Consider the following 20589-nt stretch of genomic DNA (forward strand, 5'->3'; position numbering starts at 1 on the left):
TCAACCAATCACAATGCTCCACTGGAGCGTTAGGATTGGCTTAGGGGAGGGAGGCTGCCTGCTTCCTGTTCCTGTAGGAGGCAAGAGAGCAGGAGCAGTGAAGACGCGGGACCCGGGCTGGCGGAAAGGTAGGCTTACCTTTTTTAAAATTTTAATTATTGACCCCCTCCACGCGTGACCTTGCGGCCACCTACCCACCCGCGAGCCATGCCAGCCGCTACTGGAGACAGTAGGCTGTTATGAATACCAACAATGTACATAATCTGCATTTTAGATAAAGAGACGAGCAGATATGCTCACAATTAAGAACTCAAGACAATCTATTGGAAAATTCCCAGGAAAACAGTGTTTCTCTGGGAAAAATCAGAGGACGGAGTAGAAAAAACAGCAATTCAGCAGGGAAAGCTGTGTGTGCTTTGAGTGGGTTTGTGTAAGAGTGCATTGCTGTTGACTCATAGCTCTCTGTTCAAACAAGCGTGGTTCATTGTATTTTTGTGTGCCCATCTGTTTTGGTGTGTCTGTGAGTTAATACCCTGTGCTCTCCTGTGTGCACATGTGTGTGTGTGGATGACTGTATATATGTGTGGTGCATAGCATGCCATCCCACTTCCCCTGTGGCCCCAGTAGGTCGAAGAGGCCTGCAGTAGGCCCAGCCCACTGCATGAGACTGTACAGGGACATCTTAAGGATTTTGGGAGCCCTGGGCCAAACGTAATTTAGGGGCCCCTGTTCAGAATAGTTTTGAATTTATGATACAGTGTCAGCTCTTTCACGCCCCCTTTGGCCAGGTGGTCACTGACAGTGTACAGGCACACTGGTCCAAATTCTACATGTGTTTACATCTAATAGTCAAGGATAGTGGTGTGTGACTGTAATGTTGTAACACAATAACCGCAGCTCACTAACATTACTGTAAATAATCTCTGTGACAGCTACCATTTGTAATATGTGAGATCCTGTTTCAATCTAAAAGCAACTTTTTATGGATGTTGCATGAAACGTAAACACAAGGTTTCTATGCAAAATATCCGTAATAGAGTCTCACACATCACCCACAAAGGAAAACGTTATTTAAAACAATTTGTCTAAGAATTATTCAAGGCCATCAGGGCAAGACTCTCAGCAGGGCAGAGCTGGTTCTACCAGGGGGCCCCATAAAAGGCTGGGTCCGGGGCCATAGCCCACTTTGCCCGTGCATTAAAACTTCCCTGATGGAGTCTTGCAGGAAGTACCACCCGCGCTCATGACGTCACTGGCAGGAAGGCTGCCCGACGTACAGGAAGTGTCCTTTTATTGTTGATTACCTTCCAGAGTCTCCCTCCGGAGGGCGTGGGCGCCTACGGCAAGAAAGGCTCGGGGGCTTCGGGTGCATTGAGGGCACCAGGCATGATGACTCTGTGCTCGGAGCAGCGTGAACTCTTTCACGTCCGTGAGCGATGGGTGTCCTAATGATTCCACCCCAGCCACAGTCTGGCATACCATTCTTTCGCGCCACTCCACCCTAGTTCTTTTTGCACTACACCCTATGCTGGGGGCCTACAGAGTTTCTCACGGAATACTCCGCGCCCCGGGTCTCACAAATTACATTTTTTAGCTCTTCCCTAGCATTGCTGCGCACATGCGCAGCTCGCTAGGCGAGATTTATTGCTATGAGGAGTTTCAGTAGAGGGCTTGAAGCCCCGCCCCTCATTTCTATTGGCCGGCGTCACCGTTTATGCTAAACGGTGGCCTGCCATTGGAAATGAGGGTTTTTGGTTGCCGCCCTTTGGCCTGCAATCCGGACTGGGTCGCCTGCTTCACGGCTGTCGTGAAGCACTTTCTTATCTTTATGGGGCCATGTGTTTCAAACACATGGCCCCATAAAGACAAGAAATCCCCATGCTCCCGGCTGCAGCGCGGTCCTCTTTCACTTTCGGTACCGCAAAGAGGACCACGCTTATTTAGTATGCTCGCTGCACACTGAGCCCTCTCCGTCAGCTGTAGCTTCAAGGTCCATCATATTTGCATGTCCGGAGAGCGGTTTAGCTGCCTTGAACATCTCCGCTACAGTGGGGGTGGGCAGGCGCTGTTGGGGCACAGCCCTGCCCTTCCCTTTCCTCTCTGGAGCATTCTCTGTCCGAGTGACTGTCTGCCCTCGGCGTCCAGGCTGCCGCATAGCAGCTTCTCCTCCCATGAGCTTGGCCAGAGAGCGGCTCAACGAAGGGGCTGCATCTGCTGCCGGACTCGCCTTTCCTCTCGCTACCCCAGCATTTGCCTTCTGTTTCATTGCGGCGGGTAGATGGAGCCCATAGTAGCAGCCGTCAGGGCGATGCAGAGTGTGGTACCGCTTCCGTCAGGCAAGTAGCAGTTCCTGTTGTCTTGTCACTATATCGCACTTAGGGTTACAAACAATAGCTTCCTTAGCCAGCAGCGTCTGTAGAGCAATTAATATACCGGATAGCATTTTCCTACCAATACAGGGGGTTGTCGGGATCTCAGCAGGTCATAGTGCTGCAAACGATCGCCTCAGCCGACCGCCATCTTGCTTTCCTTGCCACCCAGTCATGTTATTCAGGGCCCTTTGCCTTTAAGTCTGACAGTGATCACAGTGTTGCTGCCGTCATCTGCAAAATAAATAATTGTTCGTCTGGGTTCCAGGCTATCGGTGATGAAGCCGCTATGTCAAAGGGACCCGTGAATGTGGCTTTATGTGGCTCTACATTTTGTGCAGTGGGAACACAAACATTAACCCAGTTCTGCAGTGCCAGTGAAAATAATTGTGGCCCAAAAACACAGAAGCCCGAATCCGGGTGTTGGAAACCGGGCAACCGGGTTAGCAGTCACCAGATTCCCAGCACAATGGTAGCTTAGCTCGAGCGGTTGGGGGTCAGGCACCGTGTTAAGCGTACGTCACACCCTCACAATAACCATGCGTTCATCCGTTCCAAAAACGACACTACACCGTAAAAATTATGAAAGAAAGTAGTTTGTCTTTATCTTATTTTCTCTTAGTTGCAGGGTTCATAAAATAAATACAGTACCATAAGATTCTCCTTTAAAAGGGCAGGTCAAATAAATAATACCACAGTGGGGTTTCAATAAATAGGATCAGGTCATAAATAAACACGGAATAAATAGGGGTGCAATAAATACAAATGGCTAATAAATACAGTCAGACAATAAATACAATGCAGGAATAAATACAGTCAGACAATAAATACAGTCAATAAATAAAGCACCGTCAATAACTTAAATAACACAATTAATGACAATTACAGTTCACATCACTTTCCTGAGGTAGTTTGGTTTTACTATGCCCAAGTACAGCTTGTGGTCATTTGGATGACATGGGTGTGTCCCACCTAGATTGGTCAAGGCTGGGCCTGAACTGAGGTAGAATAAGGGTAACCTAAGGATCTGGTTCTCCCAAAATACACAACCCCTCACAGAGGTCCCTGCACCAGTCTCAGTTCACCCCTGGCACTCCCAGGCTGGTTCTAACACCACTCTAGCCCCTAGAATGGTCTTTTAGGGCTCCACAGGGCCTCAGATGCCCTTTCTACCACTTACTGCCCTTTTCACGATGATCGGCTCCGCTCGGCGCCGGGTCGACGTCGCTGGGCGGCTCCGGTTCGATGTCGCTGGGCGGCCTCGGTTCGGTGTCGCTGGGCGGCCTCGGCCCGATGTCGCTGGGCTGCTCCGGCTCGATGTCGCTGGGCTGTTCCGGCTCGATGTCGCTGGGCGGCTCCGGTTCGGTGTCGCTGGGCGGCTTCGAATCGATGTCACTGGGCGGCCTTGGCTCGATGTCGCTGGGCTGCTCCGGCTCGATGTCGCCTTCCGGCGTCGCAGAGTCACGGTTTCCCCGCTTCCGGGTGTCTCCGGAGTGCGACCTCCACTCCCGACCTCCGGCGCGCTTCACCTCGATCTCCGGCGACTCCGGAGTGCGATCTCCACTCCCGACCTCCGGCGCGCTTCACCTCGACCTCCGGCTCGATGTCGCTGGGCGGCTCCGGTTCGGTGTCGCTGGGCGGCTTCGGTTTGGTGTCGGTGGGCGGCTTCGGATCGATGTCGCTGGGCGGCCTCGCCTCGATGTCGCTGGGCTGCTCCGGCTCGATGTCGCCTTCCGGCGTCGCAGGGTCACGGTCTCCCCGCTTCCGGGTGTCTCCGGAGTGCGACCTCCACTCCCGACCTCCGGCGCGCTTCACCTCAGATTCCGGCGTCTCCGGAGTGCGATCTCCACTCCCGACCTCCGGCGCGCTTCACCTCGATCTCCGGCGACTCCGGAGTGCGATCTCCACTCCCGACCTCCGGCGCGCTTCACCTCGACCTCAGGTGACTCCTTACTCGACCTCCGGTGCCTCTCCACGACCTCCGTCGGCGCCCTCTATCGACCTCTGACGGCTCCGGGTACGACGTCTGCTTTCTGTCAGCGCCGCTTCTCCACCTCAGGCCTCAGGTCTCCAGGCTTCTCGACGTCAGGGCTCCAGGAGGACACCGCTAAACAGGTCAGGAGCTTGCTGGTCTTCTTCTTTAAGGCCTCTTCACAATATTTAGGTCCTTAAGATGGTTTTTCTGGTCTTGGTCCCACACAGGGCTCTAGGCTGGGCTTGGTCAGTAGGGACTAGCATCAAGGGTGGGTTTCTGGACCCCACTCCAAGCACTGGTTTCCACCCCTGCTGCCTTACTCCGACCTCCTTCTGAACTGGTCCTCTCTCCTCTCTAGTCAGATGCCAACTGCCACTCTGAGATGGCCTCTCAACATTCTAAACTGCCTCCCTCTGTCCCAGGGTTCTAGAATGTTGCAGAAGGTTCTAGAAACCTCTAGTGTGTTCTGGTGATGTCACAGGTGACAATGGGTGGCCACCATTTTGTGTCTCAGGCCCTCAGACAGAAGTTCCAGGGGTAGGGAAAATTGCTCCCTGACCCTGCATCAACACTAAAAAGTCTGGTGGTTCCCAAAAAGGAAAAATTATAACAGGGTTTGAGGCAAAAGTGGGACAAAATAAATAATGATGAGGAGGGACCACCCAAAGGGCTGACAGGTCTAACACGCGTCCCCCCCAGCTGAAAGGGGGGGAAAGATACCCAACCCCTTGGGAGTTCTCATCACTAAGGCGGAAATACCTTAAGAGACCGTCTGCATTGGCGTGGTCCACTCCAGGCCGATGTTCCACCTGAAAGTCCATTCCCTGTAGGGAGATAGACCACCTTAGCAACTTGGGATTCTCCCCCTTCATCTGCATCAGCCACCGAAGGCGTCTGTGGTCGGTCTGAACTAGGAAGTGCGAGCCAAACAGGTATGGCCGCAACTTCTTCAGAGCCCATACCACGGCAAAGGCTTCACGCTCTATTGCACTCCACTTCTGTTCCCTGGGAAGTAGTCTCCGGGATAGGAAGACCACGGGTTGATCCAGACCCTCTTCATTGAGTTGCGATAATACTACCCCAATGCCATGTTCCGATGCATCTGTCTGGACAATGAACTCCTTGGAAAAATCTGGGGCCCTTAAGACCGGGGCCTCGCACATGGCTTGCTTCAGTTTCACAAAGGCCTGCTGACAAGCCTACGTCCAGACTACCCGTCGAGGTTGTTTCTTGGACGTAAGCTCCGTGAGGGGGGCCACAATGGTCCCATACCCCTTCACGAAGCGGCGGTAATATCCTGTGAGGCCCAGAAAAGCTCGGACCTCAGTCTGAGTCTTGGGGGGTTCCCAGGCCATGATAGCCTCGATTTTCGCCTGGAGGGGTTGCACCGCTCCCCTACCCACCAAGTGTCCAAGGTACACTACCGACCCTTGCCCGATCTGGCATTTACTGGCCTTGATCGTTAAACCAGCTTGCTTCAGGGCCTGGAGAACAGTTTGCAGGTGACGCAAGTGATCCTCCCAGCTGTTACTGAAGACGGCAATGTCGTCCAGATAAGCAGCAGAGAAACTCTCCATTCCGGCGAGGATCCGGTTCACCAGACGCTGAAACGTGGCAGGTGCGTTCTTGAACCCAAAGGGCATCACGCAGAACTGGTAGTGGCCCTTGGGCGTGGAGAAGGCTGACCTTTCCTTAGCTCCATCAGTCAGAGAGATCTGCCAGTACCTGGAAGTAAGGTCAAAGGTACTCAGATATTGGGCAGCTCCCAGCCGGTCAATCAATTCATCCGCCCTTGGTATCGGATGAGCATCAGTCTTGGTTACTGAGTTCAGTCCCCGGTAGTCCACACAGAACCTCAGTTCCGGTTGGGCACCCGGTGGTACAGCTTTTGGTACTAGTACCACCGGACTGGACCAGGGGCTGCTGGAAGGTTCAATCACTCCTAGCTCCAGCATCTTAGTGACTTCACTGTGAAAGCTGGCCTTCACCTTGTCTGTCATCCGGTAGATCTTTGACTTCACAGGTGGGCTGTCTCCTGTGTCCACGTCATGGACGCACAGGTGAGTCCTACCCGGAACAAGGGAGAACAACGAAGAGTACTGCCCCAGGACCTGGCGGCAGTCCTCCTGCTGTTCAGGAGTTAGGGACGGGGGAGAGAATCACTCCCACCACCAACCCATCCTTCTCTTGAGACGCAAATAAGTCGGGGAGAGGCTCGCTTTCCACGTCCTCTGCTCCGTCAGGCACCATCAGCAATATGACTTTGGGCCTCTCATGGTGGGGTTTGAGGCGGTTGGCATGCAGCACCCGTAGGGGCTGGTGAGGGGTCTTCAGATCCACCAAGTAGGTAGCCTTACCCTTCTTCTCCAACACCTCAAAGGGTCCTGACCAGCGATCCTGGAGGGCGCTAAGCTCTCCTGGTTCGATCACCCACACCTTCTGGCCAGGCTCCAACTCCACCGGGTGAGCATTGTGGTCATACCACGCCTTCATCACTGCTTGGCTGGCTTCCAAGTTGTCAGAAGCTTGCTTCCACAACTTAGCCATTTGGCTCCGGAAGGCCAGCATGTAGCTCACCACGTCCTGGGGAAGCTTTCTGGGAGTTCTTTCCCATCCGTCTCTCACCAGGCTGAGAGGTCCACGCACAGGGTGCCCATACAAAAGCTCGAAGGGGCTGAAGCCCACTCCCTTCTGTGGCACTTCCCTGTAGGAAAACAATAGACAGGGTAGGAGGACGTCCCATTTCCTCCGCAGGCTTTCAGGCAGACTTCTGATCATGCCTTTCAAGGTCTTATTGAACCTCTCCACCAGACCATTGGTCTGGGGGTGGTAGGGAGTGGTGAACCGGTAGGTCACTCCACACTCCTTCCACATGGCCCGCATGTATGCTGACATGAAGTTGGTCCCCCTGTCGGACACAACTTCCTTGGGAAAACCCACTCGGGTAAAGATTCCCATCAGGGCCCTAGCCACAACAGGTGCAGTAATGGTCCTCAGAGGTATAGCCTCTGGGTACCGTGTGGCATGATCCACCAAAACCAGGATAAACCGGTGACCAGCTGTAGTAGGCGGATCTAACGGACCCACAATGTCGATGCCCACCCTTTCAAAGGGGGTGCTAACGACAGGAATTGGTTCCAGGGGAGCTTTCAGCTTCACCCCTGTTTTCCCACTGGCTTGACAAGACACACACGTCCGGCAATAGGTGTCGGACGACACTTTCATTTGAGGCCAATAAAAGTGTGGGACAAGACGGACAAAGGTCTTGTCTTGCCCCAGGTGTCCTGCCAAGGGGATTTCATGAGCCAATTCCAGAAGGAAGGCTCGGTAACATTGAGGGACAACCAAGGCCCGTGACGAACCGTGCATGGGTGCCTTGGGTTCACTGTAGAGGAGGCCATCCTCCCAGTAAATATTGTAGTTACCCTCAACGTTCCCTGCTGCCTGGGCTTCGGCCTGTCGCCTCAGTCCCTCAAGGGTAGGACACTCCTTCTGGCCCTTGCAGAATTCCTCCCTGGTCGGCCCTCCCTCCACGTGCCACTCAGCCGGGATGGGTAGGTTCTCCAGTTTGGCAACATCCCCCTCCGCGGACTCCTGGTCCACCACCTCCGGTGGCCTATCCGTCACACGGGGCGCGGATGCCGAGGCAGGCTCCTCCTGTCCTCGGTTCTTCCCTTGATTGGCAGCCGGCGGTGCCTTTGTTCCAGGCTCCCGCCTAAACGAACTCCCTCTCCGGGTAGTCGCAGACCCTGTGCTGACACAGGCCCAGTCAGGTGTACCCAGCATCTCAGCATGAGTCCGGTATTCCACCTCTTTCCAAGCATTGTGCTCCATGTCATTCCCCAGCAGACAATCGACTGGCACGGCAGGGCTTACGGCAACTCGAAATAAACCTGCAACCCCTTCCCATTCAAATGGAACCTCGGCCACCGGATAGTGACCCATTCTGCCGCCAGCCATCGCGGCAGGGTGGAGTACATGGGGAATCACCTGCTCTGGAGACACCAGTTGGCTACGTACCATAGTCATACTGGCTCCTGTGTCTCTCAGAGCCTCCCCTCTTTGGCCGTTGATGGTGACCCACTGCCCATACATTGTGGTATTTGCGGGCACCTGGATCTTAGGAACCATCTCCCGTTCTCCCAGGGACACTAAAGTGACACCCGCCCACTCCCTTCCCTTATCTAAGGGCATCTCCTCCCCGAGCACTACACTAGCTACTCCGGGGGCCTTTCCTCCGATGGGAGGGGGTGGTCTTTTCGGGCACTTCACATCTCCTTTATAGTGTCCGACACCACCACACTCGAAGCAATGGACAACCCTTGGCTGCTGACTCTAGCCAGGATTAGGGTTTCTGGGTGGGTTAGCCCTAGGGGTGAATCCTGTTCCCTTCCCTTGGAAACTATTTTGGGGGCCTTTAGAGAACTCCGTTTTCTTTTCCCCTCCCTCTTTCTTCTGGGGGGCGCCCTGTCCGGTCTTTTGAGAGTCCCCTCCAGTCCCCCTTGTGGACACCTGGGTACTAGCCCAAATGTCCGCCTCCTCAGCAAGCTTCCGGGGATTGGTCAGCTTGCTATCCACCAGGTGTTGACGCAGTTCAGGGAAACATTTTTCGAGCAGGTGTTCCTTCAATATCAAATCAAACAACCCCTCGTAGTCCCTCACCTCACTGCCTTGTATCCATCCCTCTAATGCCTTCTTTGCATAGTCCAGGAAATCCACCCAATTCTGTGTGCCCAGTTTGTGGCTACCCCGGAACTTCTGTCTGTACTTCTCGGGTGTTAGTCCAAACTTTCTTACGAGCGCCACTTTCATGGTGGGGTAGTGGGTCTGCTCATCCTGCTCCAGGGCCAATAACGTATCCCTACCAGCTGGAGGCATGTATTTATACAATCCCCCTCCCCAATACTTCTCTGGAACCCCATGGACTCTTAATGAGATCTCATAGGCCGCTAGCCACTTGGCGATATCATCACCTGCACTATAGCTAGCTACTATGTCTTTTGGCAAATAGGGTTTGGATTCCCTGGTGATTTCTCTTTCTTCGCTGCCACCACTAGGAACAGGGTGTGCCCCGACCCGTAGGATCTGGAGATCTATCTCCCTGAGCCTCAACTCGTGAGCCATCCTCCGTTCCTCTTTTTCTTTCTCCAGCTTCGCCAAATCCCATGTGAGCTGTCTTTTCTCCCTCCGGTCAACGAATTCTGCTTCTAATAAGCCGTTGCTAGAGACACTGCTGCCCTTCCTGGAAAGTGTTCTGGGCCCCGCTACTAGGTCCCCCACCTCAGGTTGGTACAAACCAGCCCCCTCGCTGTCAGGCTCTCCATCCCTGTCCTCCTTCTCAACCTTACTTTCTCGTCGTGCCTCCCACCAAGCCCTTAAGCTGGTCTGGAGCTCACCCTTCTTTGCACCTTGGGGACAAAACACCCCCTCTCTCTGACAAAACTCCCTGAGTTGGGTCACCGTGTAAGTTTCCAGATCCTCCAACACAAACTCCATTTTGCCCACTCAGGATAGAAGACAGTTGCTTACAAAAGCTTTGCAGGGGGATACCTTTTGTAATACCTCCTCCCACCACCAGAAGTAAATTTGGAAAAAACAAAACTCAAAATTAGGAAGTCCGCTTGGAGAAAACTCCCGGTGTAGGCCTATGGACTACCCACAGTTATTGTCGAGTGGACGCAAGCACAGCTCAATCCCACCGCTGAACACCAATTTTATGTTGGAAACCGGGCAACCGGGTTAGCAGTCACCAGGTTCCCAGCACAATGGTAGCTTAGCTCGAGCGGTTGGGGGTCAGGCACCGTGTTAAGCGTACGTCACACCCTCACAATAACCATGCGTTCATCCGTTCCAAAAACGACACTACACCGTAAAAATTATGAAAGAAAGTAGTTTGTCTTTATCTTATTTTCACTTAGTTGCAGGGTTCATAAAATAAATACAGTACCATAAGATTCTCCTTTAAAAGGGCAGGTCAAATAAATAATACCACAGTGGGGTTTCAATAAATAGGATCAGGTCATAAATAAACACGGAATAAATAGGGGTGCAATAAATACAAATGGCTAATAAATACTGTCAGACAATAAATACAATGCAGGAATAAATACAGTCAGACAATAAATACAGTCAATAAATAAAGCACCTTCAATAACTTAAATAACACAATTAATGACAATTACAGTTCACATCACTTTCCTGAGGTAGTTTGGTTTTACTATGCCCAAGTACAGCTTGTGGTCATTTGGATGACATGGGTGTGTCCCACCTAGATTGGTCAAGGCTGGGCCTGAACTGAGGTAGAATAAGGGTAACCTAAGGATCTGGTTCTCGCAAAATACACAACCCCTCACAGAGGTCCCTGCACCAGTCTCAGTTCACCCCTGGCACTCCCAGGCTGGTTCTAACACCCCTCTAGCCCCTAGAATGGTCTTTTAGGGCTCCACAGGGCCTCAGATGCCCTTTCTACCACTTACTGCCCTTTTCACGATGATCAGCTCCGCTCGGCGCCGGGTCGACGTCGCTGGGCGGCTCCGGTTCGATGTCGCTGGGCGGCCTCGGTTCGGTGTCGCTGGGCGGCCTCGGCCCGATGTCGCTGGGCTGCTCCGGCTCGATGTCGCTGGGCGGCTCCGGTTCGGTGTCGCTGGGCGGCTTCGGTTTGGTGTCGGTGGGCGGCTTCAGATCGATGTCGCTGGGCGGCCTCGCCTCGATGTCGCTGGGCTGCTCCGGCTCGATGTCGCCTTCCGGCGTCGCAGGGTCACGGTCTCCCCGCTTCCGGGTGTCTCCGGAGTGCGACCTCCACTCCCGACCTCCGGCGCGCTTCACCTCAGATTCCGGCGTCTCCGGAGTGCGATCTCCACTCCCGACCTCCGGCACGCTTCACCTCGATCTCCGGCGACTCCGGAGTGCGATCTCCACTCCCGACCTCCGGCGCGCTTCACCTCGACCTCAGGTGACTCCTTACTCGACCTCCGGTGCCTCTCCACGACCTCCGTCGGCGCCCTCTATCGACCTCTGACGGCTCCGGGTACGACGTCTGCTTTCTGTCAGCGCCGCTTCTCCACCTCAGGCCTCAGGTCTCCAGGCTTCTCGACGTCAGGGCTCCAGGAGGACACCGCTAAACAGGTCAGGAGCTTGCCGGTCTTCTTCTTTAAGGCCTCTTCACAATATTTAGGTCCTTAAGATGGTTTTTCTGGTCTTGGTCCCACACAGGGCTCTAGGCTGGGCTTGGTCAGTAGGGACTAGCATCAAGGGTGGGTTTCTGGACCCCACTCCAAGCACTGGTTTCCACCCCTGCTGCCTTACTCCGACCTCCTTCTGAACTGGTCCTCTCTCCTCTCTAGTCAGATGCCAACTGCCACTCTGAGATGGCCTCTCAACATTCTAAACTGCCTCCCTCTGTCCCAGGGTTCTAGAATGTTGCAGAAGGTTCTAGAAACCTCTAGTGTGTTCTGGTGATGTCACAGGTGACAATGGGTGGCCACCATTTTGTGTCTCAGGCCCTCAGACAGAAGTTCCAGGGGGAGGGAAAATGGCTCCCTGACCCTGCATCAACACTAAAAAGTCTGGTGGTTCCCAAAAAGGAAAAATTATAACAGGGTTTGAGGCAAAAGTGGGACAAAATAAATAATGATGAGGAGGGACCACCCAAAGGGCTGACAGGTCTAACACCGGGTGAATGCTGTTAAGTGTATGTTAGACCTGTCAGCCCTAGGGTGGTCTCCCCCTCTATTTTTGATCGTGCCTCATTTTTTCCACCCTCATTTTTATGTTGGACTTAGGTCTCCGGGCGCCATTTCATTGCCAATCAGTGTTAAGGTGCAGGTGCTCCCTTCTCCCAAGATGGCTGCCACAGGCCCCTGCTACTGCAGAGTGGTCTTTCTAGTAGCACCCTAGCTGCCAGGAGCTGGCTGGAACCCCACAACAATGTTGCGACACCAGCCCGCCTTTTTTGTCCCATAGGTAGAATGGGGAAGCTCCTGGAATGTGCTGGAACCTTCTAGAAGGGAGGTGTGGTTTTTACTTTTGCCGCCTTGGATAGAGGTCACCTGACCTAGGGCTACTTAACAGAGGGAGGGAACATTTTCTAGTCAGTTGGCCAGTTGGGGTAAAGCAGACCTGGAGGATCCACGCAGGAGTTTTAGTCGGTAGGGCCTAGCCAGGGACTTATGCCTCTGAAAGTGACAGGACTTAGGTACGGCCTTTTAAGTGAGTGAGGGATCATGTACAGCCCACTGATCTAGCCCAGCGGTAGGAGAACCCAGGGGTCATCTGCCAGACCTGACTAGGAAGGAACTAGTCACCAACTCAATCCCTACCCCCCAAGAAACAGAACGCCAGAGACATCTGCGCCAGTAAGACTGCTGGAACTTCATGCTGAAACTGAAGGCTGAAACCAAACGCTAGAACTTCATGCTGAAACTGAAGGAAGAAACTAAACGCTGAAACTGAATGCTGAAACCTAATGCTGAAGCTCCCTATTGAAACCTAAGCTGAAAGTGACTGCTGGACTGCTGGGGATCAACCAGGTACTAGCGCTGTGACCCCTGCGCTCCCCCGACCTTGCCTGGGATCCCCTGAGCCAGTCCCACGTTGAGCGCTGAGCGCTCCGTCATCCCGCTTAATTTGTCACCCCCCCTGGTGCGGGGACCAGAGGCGCACTCACCGCCGCGGCCCAGGAACCAGAAGCCTGCCCCCCATCGATCCAGGGCCCGCGGAGAAGCCCGGGGCCCCGTCGCTGCCGTCGCAGCGTCGGCAAGAGTCGTGAGAGGCCGTGAAGCCGTCCCCTGCATCCACGTGACGAGGGCGGACTGCGCGTTGCCGCCCCCGCCGCTGAGCGCACTGACTGCGGGGCCCGAAGAGGTGAAGAACCCCCGAGCGACTGCCCGACCCCAAGGACGCCGAGATCAAGGTAACCCCCGGGGGCTGGGAGGTAGCGTGGCCGTGCGGAGGCCTGGGACTCACCCCCGACTTGTGGAGGACCCGGTGCGCCCCCTGTCGACTGGGAGCGGCACCGCACCCCGAGACTCTGGTTCCCCTCCGTGGGATCCCCCTTTGCCTCAGAGACTCTGATTCCCCTCCGTGGGATTGCACCCTTGCTTCTTGACTGGCGCGTACAAGGGGACCAAGTGCTTAAAGCCTGATTATTACGAGTAGCGCTGTGTTCCCACGTTCTGCTTTAAAGTGCTTAAGGCCTGATTATTACGAGTAGTGCTGCGTTCCCACGTTCTGCTCTGAAGTGCTTAAGGCCTGATTATTACGAGTAGCGCTGTGTTCCCACGTTCTGCTCTGAAGCTTAATGCTGATTAGTACGAGTAGCGCTGTGTTCTTAAGTTCTGCACTGAAGTGCTTGATGTTGATTATTACGAGTAGCGCTGTGTTCTTAAGTTCTGCTCTGAAGCGCCAACGGTGTCATGAGTAGCGGTAAGCCCGCAAGTTGTGCCCTGAAACGCTGTTAGATTCCCAGGTGGGGCGCTACGTTGCCCAGTCCTAGATCAAAGCGCTAGTAATTACTAAATACCTCGCGAGGTGCCCCTGGCGGATTGAAACGCTAATGTATTCAGGTACTGCCTATGGCGCCATGATGAAATGCTGGTGAATCTAACGCTAATGTATTCAGGTACTGCCTATGGCGCCATGATGAAATGCTGGTGAATGTAACGCTAATGTATTCAAGTAATGACCATTGCCATCCAATGAACTGCATTTGCATCTAACTGCTTAGATAAACTTGATTGATCTTCATTGAACCTACTGTGTGGCGTCCATTATTGTGTGCGTTTCCTGCTTCAGGGGATGTGTGTGTTGTATGGTCGCTTTACACTTAAGCCTTCGGGTGCCCAGCCGCTCGAGTCACGTTACCCCCTTAGGGCCCGGTGACCCCAGGTCTTACAGTGTACAAGCTCACCCACCCACACATTAGGACTTAAAGCGCCGGGTCAGATTCAGTGTTATTACAGTAGTAAAGCATTGGCATGAGAAAAGGTTTTTTATTGTCTCAGACTACCGGTCATAATGACGTAACAAAGGAGAATGCAAGATAATAAATATTATATTACAATCTGCACATATACTATATGTCCATTCAGGTTCTTTAAAAACTGAAATTTTTCTAATACGTGAGCATGTATATTTTGTGAAATGCAGGTTATTCAGGTGGCGATTTTCTGAAATCAATCCAGCGCTCTCCTAATCCTTCGTTATCTCGCATGTGCTGAAGCACAACCCGCCGCCACCCCCCTCCCCCACCTGGTCTTGGCCTTGCACAATTAACAAAACCAGGGAGCACCGGATTCCCCTCTCCCCTGCTGACAATCTTTTATTCAGTGCAATGGTGCCCCCGGGCTATGCATGCAAGCCATGTTTATTTTAGGTTTCTCAGCACTTGGCAGTCTGTATGGCAGGTAGAGCTTTTATAGTCTGTAATTCCGGACGACTATTTGGTAACAAACCATTACTAAAGTTAAACTTGGACACCCTTCTTCTGCATGTGTTATTTCAGGTGTGGCCTTGTCCTGTGACTGGTGCTGGGGGAGGCGGAGGAGAGATCCCATTTGGCAGTGAAGCAGCGAGGCAAGCCTTGAGCTTTGTTGTGTCTCCTCTGATGCACCGAGGGTGCTTTTAAAGCCTTCTAATGGCCGTTCAGGTTAGTGGGCTGTCTCTGTTGTGGTTTAATTTCCGCCCGGTTTCTTCTGTCCGCTTGGAGACATGTATCACACTGCACATCTGGAGCAAACTGGAAGAATCTTGTTCTGTTAGACCTAGCGGTGGGCGGCTGTTCTACGGGAGGACACACAATGGTTTCTGCAGAGGTGGTGCTGGTGAGAGAACCAGCAACATGGCCACCATGTGACCCATGAAATAACATAGGGGTGACCTTAATGGGACTGCATGGCTGAAATGTCTTCTAGGATAGCAAATGATCTAGTCCTAATTGGGTTAGGGAATGGATGGAATACATTCCTCCCCGCACACCGGCATTCATCATACGGCCGTTCTCTTAAAAGAGCTCCGCCAAAGCGACCCTTCGGGGGACCCGTTGGGCATTGCAGTGCCGGGCCAACGAGGAGAAAACGCCCAATGATGAAGCATGACACCGGGGTGTGTGAGGGCAACAAGAGACAAAGTGTGTTCTCCCTCTTCCACAGTGGATCCCAGACCTAGGCTTACCCTACCTCTCTTTCAGCCCGAACACATATTTTCCTTCCTCTTTTTCTCTTCTCCATGTGAGGGTGACTAATTAAAGAACAGACTCCCAGAAACTGGTGCTTTTTGAAGGTTTCTGCAAATTATTTTAATTTGTATGCTGCCACTTGCCATGCATGGCTTAACTGCTGGTGCTAGCCAAGATACTAATAAAAAACTTATTTGATACATTTAGAAAATCCTACGCTGGGAAATGACAAAATCATACAAAATACACGCAAATTTGCACTGGTACGTGAGATGTTGGACAAGCTATTGGCATTGTAAATAACAATGCTTTTTATTTATGTGTTAATTATCAAAACATAAAATAAAAGGCATTGTGATTTACAATGCCAATAGCTTAAACTCTGACAAATGCGAGACCTGTTGCCTTGCAAATCCTTGTTTTTTCATGCAGCATGTAAAGCATCGCAAGCACCCTCTGGCGTTGTACCGATGCTGCAGGTTCTCGAAGTAGACACTGGTGCTGCTTGTTTTTGGGACACTTTTGAATCGACTACCTGTGGGAGCTTTTGTGAGCATGAGAGAGCTTTCGGGCACAAGCTGTTGCTCCAGAGGTTAATTTGTAAAACAATAAGCACCAGGGCCCTCGTCAGGAGGACACAGCAGCTTGCACCATCCTTGGCTCCTGCCTGCGCTGCTAATGACAGTCCCAACACAACTACTATCCATCACACTCCTACAAGTGTGACGATTCAGAGTATTCAGGGACCCCCCAAAGCTATAAGAATGGCTTCAGAGGCAGGTATTAGTTATAAATGTATATTCAACTAATAAACAGCTGTTGTGCTCATACCCAAATTTAACACAAAGAGATGACAGACAGAGCGCTGAAACCTTTCCGACACTCACTCCCAGCCACAGATCTGGGTTGAATCCATCATCATTCTTTAGGTCACTTTGCCACCTCAGTTCAGACCCAGCTATATGCAAATCAGTCTTGACCCTGTGCATCATGGGAACAGTCCAGCCCGAACTGGCAAGCCAGGTCTTCCCTGAACCGGAGACAAGCATCCTGGGACCAGTTTCGGGGTAACAACCCTCATCAGCCTGACCAAAACCGGTTTGCGAATGATTGTGTGGGAGTCGGTACATAAAAGATTCTATAGGGGTGTGAATGGGGGCATCAGAGATGCTGTGGATGATGTCATTAGTGATGTCATTTGAGAGGTCATCAGTGATGTCATGAGTGATGTCACTGACCATGCCATGAGTGATGTAATATGTGCAGTCATAAGCAGTGCATTGCGGGGGGGGGGGGGGGGGAGGGCGAGTTATAGTTAGCTCACCTAACTATAATGGCTGAATTTCTCTGGTTTTGTACAAGGGAAATTTCAGCCTAACGTCCCTGTAACCTTTGTTTTTTTCCGTGAATTTGTAAGGTTTTTTTAAATGCTTATTTCTAACTATAACGTCCCTGAAACTTGTGGTTTTTTCAGTGAATGTCAAAGATTTTTTAACTAGCAGTCACGTTTGCAGTGTGGTGGAAAAAGGGGACTGGGCCTCCGACCAGCTCTCAGGAATTCCGATACATAGGACTTACAGGAGGTACCAGGAGGGCTTCTTGGCCCGCAAGGACCCTCTGGAGTAAAGTAGACTTCATCCCTCAACCAGTAGTGCACCAGGAGACACGTTTGCAGCGTGGTGGACATAAGAAACGTGGCCTCCGAAGACCTCTTAGCAATCCCACTGAGTGGGACTTACTGAAGGTAACCGGAGAGGTAGATGGCGCCCAAAGAATTCCTTGAGGGCCAACTACTCCTCCTATTACCGCCAGTAAGTCCTACACAGAAGGATTGCTGAGTTCTGATTGCAGAGTGGTGGAAAAAGGGCGTGACACACTCTTGGTTGGGGTATGAAGTCCCCTTCACTGCTGGAGGTCTTTAGGGGCCAACTAGACGACATGTTCCCTCCAGTAAGCCCACACAGTGGGATTGCTAAAAGGTGGTCGTAGGTCACGCCCCCTTTGTCCACCACTCTGCAAACGTGCATTCTGGTGTGCTCTTGGTTGGGGTATGAAGTCCCCTTGCCTCTTGAGGGTCCTGGGGGGGGGGGGCAACTAGCCCTCCTGCTGCCTCCAGTAAGCCCCACACAGCTAGATTGCTGAGAGGGGGTCAGAGGCAATGCCCTCTTTCTCCACCACTCTGCAAAGGTGCCTACTGGCGCACTGCTGCTTGGTGGATAAAGTCCACTTTAGTCCTGAGGTCCTCAGGACACAAGGGGACCTCAGCGCCCACCCAGCAGTATGCCAAGGGGCACATTTGCAGAGTGGTGTAAAAACAGGCGTGGCCTCCGACCATCCCTCAGCAATCCCACTGTGTGGAGCTTACTAGAGGTAACAGGTGGGCTTGCTGGCCCCAAAGGACCCTCAGCATCGATAAGGACTTCCTACTCCAACTAAGAGCGGGCCAGGAGGCGTGTTTGCAGAGTAGTACATTGAGGGGGCGGGGCCTCCGGCGAGTTGCCAGCTTCGTTATTGTTTTATTTTAGGAAGGAGGGCTGTGTGGCCCCCTTCCCTTGATCCTTTTTTGGGCCTAGGGACCTCATCCCCCAGGACCTGTCCCACTTAAAAAAATAAAACGGGAGGGGTGCCTCCCGAGGCCGATTTCTCCCCCAGTGACCCCAACCCCTGAGGCTGGGACTTAAAAAAAAATATATATATATTATTTTTTTTAAGAAAGGGGGGCCATGTGGCGCCCTTTCTCAGGCCAGTTTAGGCCACGGGGACCACATGCCCCGGGCCTGTCCTCTATTTCTTTTTTGATAACATTTTTGGAGGGGGGGGCCGCGTGGCCCCCCCTCCAAAGCAGAGTTTGCTATGGAATGGCGGGAGCAGTGCTCCTGCCATGCCATAGCAAACTGCAATGTCCTGGGGGTGGGCACTCTGGGACATTGCTAGAGCGGCCATGGGGGTTAGCGGTCCCTAGGGTCATTCACGGCTCCAGGAGAGGGGCCACACAGCCCCCCTCCAATTTGCAAAGAAGCCCCGGGTAGATGGTGGTCCCTGGGGCTGTGAGGGGGGGGGTTGAGCCCCCCCACACATTATTTTGAGCAAAGCCCTGGGGAGGTGGCAGGCACCGGGGCTGCGGGGGGGGGGGCAGGAGCCCCCCCACCTAATTATGTAAATAGCCCACGGGAGGTGGCGGTCCCCAGGGCTGTGGGGGAGTCTCAAGCCCCCCACACATTTTTTTAATATAGCCCTATGGACATCTCTGACTAACTGTGGGACCAATGCCTCAAGTCGGTTAGGCATGTGACATGCAATGCGTGGTTTCACCTCATTCAGTTTCAATATCTCCATCATGCCTTCAAGCCCCTGGCAGACATGGACTGGGAGCATGTTCTGGAACGGGCAGCCAAAGTCTCCAGGAATGCACGCTTTAACCTGATTAGCTTTTACACATTCCACCGCGCATACCTAACCCCGGAACTCATTAATAGATACTTTGCGGGAGCGGACACCCAATGCCCGAGATGCACAACAGTGGGAGCGACTTACCTCCACATGCTGTGGAGCTGCACTTCTTTAACACAGTACTGGCAGGAGGTGACACAGGTGATGGCTAGAATCACGGGGAGGGTAAACCCTTGCACGCCAGAGCATGCCCTACTGGGATTGTTCACACACACTGCTAAAACTAAGACTACTGACAGGTTTCAGGACCTCGCCTTTGTACTTGTGAAACGAGAAATTACTCGTAACTGGAAAAAGCCGAACGGACCCAGCGTGAGTGGATGGAAACGGGAGCTGGTTACGTGGGCATGATGTGAAGGCAGGGTCCAGATGAGGAATGCGCAGCGAGGGATAGGAAGGGAAGAGAGGGCCAGAGCCTGAGAGGCATTGGTGGAGGAAATGCGTAGCGACGGAAGGGCATCAGGCGCTTCAACTCCTGAGTGACCATCACAACAGGACCACCTCCGCTGGGGAGGACAATGAGGGGCCCAGAGGGAGTCACGGACAAGGTGAGGGATAGGTCACACTCATACATTTGGGAAAGCTGAGGCAGGCTGGGTGGCAGTCACAGACAGTCCAATTTGCTCAGGCTGAAACAAGGAAGGAAGGCGCTTGAGCTGGTGAAGATCTACCGGGAGACAGTAGTGCAGGGGGGAGGGAGGGGGTACAGTTGGGGAGGCTGTTGGGGTGAGGGAGAGGGGACGGAGATGTGTAATGAAATATTTTCTTTCTTACAAACTGGCAACAAAGCCGAAAAGAGGACGAGAACAATAGTATTAACCATATGGGTATGTAAATGTCTTGACATGAAAGTAATGGAATTGTACATGAACCAAATGCCAATAAAATCTGTTTAAAAAATAATCTCCATCATGCCTATGTCACGCTCGGAGAATTGGTAGGATGTTCTCTGGTAGCAGATTTTCCCCACATAATGTTGTTGTGCATGGTGATACGCCCATTATGGATGCAGGTCATGCAAAAGGTGCCGGAAATGGCGGGCAGTTTGTTTCCACTGGACCCTGTCTAGTGCCTACTTGATGTAGGACATATCACCAAGACAACTAAGGGTTTGTTGCGGTTCCAAAACCTGACAGGTTTTGGCCAAATGTTACATTACTATGGCCTGAAAGTCTGCCACAGCACCCCAACTGCGACGCTGGCTGAGCTAGCGGTCTATAGACCGTTAAGCACACGGGGAACGGGGTGCATCCCCTTGAGTTCTGGGATACTTATTTGGATAAAATGGAACACATACAGATGACCGCCCTCCCTGAGGATGCCATCGCTGTCTCTGCACAGGCAGGGGTGACAGACTTCCCTCAGGTCACGATCCTGCTGACCATCAGGGCGGATGAGGGGTTCGGGTGGATGCATGCACAGACCATGCCTCGAGAAATATTTGGGGGATCGCTGACTATGAACTATACCGGCCAATGACTGTGTAAGTCACAGCTCATACAAAAGATCCAGGTTGTAGGGGTAGATTGAGGCTGGTCGCACATACATTTACAACCAGTTCGGGGGGTGGGGGGATGTTAGGTAGTATATTCTTCTGTTTTGTATTATTCATATTGGGATGT

This window comes from Triturus cristatus, chromosome 11 (genome assembly GCF_964204655.1).
Source record: "Triturus cristatus chromosome 11, aTriCri1.1, whole genome shotgun sequence".
In the NCBI taxonomy this organism is placed as follows: Eukaryota; Metazoa; Chordata; class Amphibia; order Caudata; family Salamandridae; genus Triturus; species Triturus cristatus.